The following is a 3,736-nucleotide window of genomic DNA, read 5'->3' on the forward strand; positions in this document are numbered from 1 at the left end:
TGGGTCTTGGGTGCCATCTGAGGATATAATCCCTGAGGGGCCCATGTTTTTCCCACCCCCATGAAGACAATTTTGAAGTCTTATGCATGGTTCATCTTGGGAAGTGGTCAGATATCTGGGCCAGAGAAAGGCCCAGTAAACCGATTGCTCTTCCTTTTGTTTCCTTCCCTTCTCCTTTCCAGAAAATATAATCCAGAAATCAAACTTGCCTCAAAGAGGACATTTGGTCACCTGTGTGTGTGACCTCCTTAGGCATTTTTATGTCTATATCTACTGCCAAGGGTAAGGTTGGTCAAAGTTGGCATTGATTTTTAGTTATGTGATGCTTTTGGTTTTCTCTGTCCTTTATCTGTTGAGTTTATAGTATGTTGCTTCAATGTGTAGCAAAACATCTTTGCAAATTCTGATTTATACCTTCTAATAACTAGACTAGAAGACATGTGGTATACATTGCTGCTTAAAAGAATAATCCATGTCTCTATTGCTAAAGCAACTACATATCAAATGTTCTAATTGTGCTAAGACAAGGACCTTCATGGCTGATATGCTGCTTACACTCACGTGTTATCTATTTTCAACACGATATCAAAGTGAGTATTATAAAGTTATTTTTAAAGTGTACTGGGCATTGTTTTATATTACAACAAATAATATTTTGTATGTTAACTATGTCCTATTGTAAATCTTTATCATTTTAGAGTACTCTTCTATCAAAAAGTGGGTGGTGAGGCCAGATGGGCTGAGGAGTATTTTGGTTGGTTAAGTGAACTGTTGTACAAAAGTTTGAGAGCCATTTGGTATAGAGCACACTTACTGGGCTAGTTTTAAGGCCAGACCACCTCCTAGGCAACTAGGGTATAAATTGGTGATTTTTGAGTAAATCCAGATGAGCCCATGACAGAAGAGTCACCTGACAGACAGCATATGGAACTGCCCAAAGTCATACATATGGCAGTCACTGCATCTCCTATACAATAATTCTACTGACCATCAAACAGGCATTTCTTGAGCATTCTCGGGCATTATTTTATAATATTTATACATTGTGTTTATAAATGAAACAATATATGTAAGCTGAAATTTTCTTTTCTAAAGTAATTAATAAGTAGTACATTATAGTCTGCTCCAAATCTTTTTTTATTATATGTATAACTGAAGTGCCCCCTACCTTCAAAAAACTCATAAAAAATCTACTGGGGAATAGGCGTGTAACCATTCAACTTTAATAAAGACATATTAGGAAGAACAATCATAAATATGAAATAGAGAGATAGTTAAGAGCAGGAACTCTGGAGCTATACCACCTGAGTCCAAGTCTTGATTCTGACACTTTCTAGCATTTAGCGACTTATTGGTTATGTGATCTTGGGTAAGTTACCTAACCACTCTGCTAATTTTCTCATCTTTAGAAAAAAAATTTCATAAAGATTAATATTTGTGAAGCTCTTAGGAAAGTACTTTTGCTCATTAGTTGTAAAATATTAAGTGTTTGCTAAATAAAGTTAATGTTAGAATGAACTCGCCCGATCCCGAATGATCTCGGAAGCAAAGCAGGGTCAGGCCTGGTTAATACTTAAATGGGAAACCACCTAGGAAGATCAGGTGCTGTAGGCATAAAAAAATAATAAAAATAATAAAAAATTTTTAAGAAGAATATATGGGACAAAGATTAGTGGAAGATGGTAAGATTTCTCTATGTAGATGTGGAGAATTTACCTCTTCCCTTTCTCAGCTGAGTAGTTTAAATAGGATCAGGCCATACCCCCAGCTCCAAGGGTGAGCCCTGATTGGCTCAGATCTCTCCGTAAATCCCATCGCTGGCATCACAGTGATTCGTTTAGGAATGGACAAGCAACCCAATGTGGACCAGTGAGGGAAAGATGGGCTCCCAGGAATTGTAAGAGACAGACCAGGATAGTCTATTTACTTCTTGAGATGATGTAGAAGGAGAATGAGAAGTCTGGAACTACTAAAGCCATTTTGCAACCGCATAAGGAAAGCTTGTAGTGTGGGGGTGGGGTGGTGCTGCACGAGGTGTAGCCAGATAACGAAGCCAACACCGAGAAAGACAGAGTGAGGAACATGGAGAAATTATATCCTTGATTACATTGCTTGAACTTCTGGATCAAACCTTACCTGTAGGTTGCCCTATCTATGGATTTCAGAATTATAGGAATCACTAAATCCTCCCCTCTCCCCCTTTTTTTAAAGGCCTATAGCACCTGGTATTCCTAGGTGGTCTCTCATCCAAGTACTAACCAGGCCCGACCCGGCTTAGTTTCCGAGATCAGATGAGATTCGAGATTGGGCACATTTAGGGTGGCATGGCTGTAGACAATCCCCCCTAATTTTTAAGCAAATTTGAGTTAGCATTCCATCACCTAAAGCTGGAAGAATGCTCTCTGGTTAAAAATATTGACCACGTTGAGTAAAAGAAAGTCATGGTTAAACCTATAATATTAGAGCGAGTGATAAGGCTCCATTTATAGACAGAATTCTTTACAAATAAAGTTACTTTTTCTTAAAGTGAGTTTTAAAAGTTTATAAGCCATCTATAGGTGTTGAATTTCCTGAAAGCAATGATTCTCAAAGTGTGATCTTCAGCTCACTAGCTCTGAGAGATGGGTCATGGAAAAGTTCTCATCAGGTAAATTTTGGAAATGCTACCAATTATAAACATTTTTTTTTTTGTAATTTAATGGCACTATTATTTTATTAAAGGAGAAGCCCTCAGTAAAACAACGATAACTAAATAATCTCTTCCACGTTGTTTCTCCTACTAGTTCCAGAATTTACCTTTCCATGTAACTCTTTCATTCACAAAATTCTCATTACTGCTCCAGGAAAGGCTGACTTAAAGACTGTATACTCAGAGAATATATTGCCTTGGAGAAAGACAGCCCCAAGACTAAAATGGCCCAAAGTTAAATGTTCAATGTGAGCCTGGGGAACATACTATTCTTGTGATGTGGGCTAACCATGTGCATAAACCACGCAGGATATTGTAGCCACTCCATGTTCTGTGTAAGGACTGAAGAGCTAGCGGCCAGATTTCTACGTCCTTAGCAGGAGCTTAGAGCAGCTAAAACAGCCTGGATCTTGGAGTCCAGTTCCTGAGCTGGCAGTTGTTTGAGAGGAACTTAATTACACTTCTGAGCCTTGCTCCTCTCTTATGTAATAGAGATAATTTTATCCTTACTTTAAGCATCGTTGTGAGAATACTGAAATAAAGCACTGGATAGATGGTAGCTGTTATTAGTATAACAATGTTTTATAATGAGAAAACTATAAGATATTTTGTAAATATATCTCAAGTCTAAATTAGAGTCAGTTTATTCTCCTTGCCTTGCTTTTTGTTTTCTATAACATTTACTACTATCTAGCATGCTATATATTTAACGTTTATTAGTTCATCATCTGTGTCTCCTACTAGAATGTAGGCTCCTTGAAAGTAGCAGTATTGAACATAGCAAGCACTAAATATATATTTGCTGAATTAAATAATTAGTACTAAAAGCTCGCATGAGTGTCTACTATGTGTCAAGCCTTTTACTAGATATTTAACAAACACATTTATATTTTGTCGTTTAATATTTATATTAACCCTGAGATGGCTATTATTCTCATTTTGCAAAAATGAGAACTGAGAGTGAAATCAAGTAACTTGCCCCAAATTATACTCCTAGAAAGTGATAGAATCAAAATTCAATGCCAAGTCTCAATTTACATTTCTTTT

The 3,736-nt window shown here is 37.0% G+C and overlaps 1 pseudogene; it reads right to left on the bottom strand.

Annotated features, from left to right (window-relative positions):
* Positions 1 to 2,210: 2,210 nt before the first annotated feature.
* On the bottom strand, positions 2,211 to 2,336 carry LOC111747414 (annotated as a pseudogene).
* Between the last annotated feature and the right edge of the window lie 1,400 nt (positions 2,337 to 3,736).

This window comes from Pteropus vampyrus, unplaced genomic scaffold, assembly GCF_000151845.1.
Source record: "Pteropus vampyrus isolate Shadow unplaced genomic scaffold, Pvam_2.0 Scaffold221, whole genome shotgun sequence".
In the NCBI taxonomy this organism is placed as follows: Eukaryota; Metazoa; Chordata; class Mammalia; order Chiroptera; family Pteropodidae; genus Pteropus; species Pteropus vampyrus.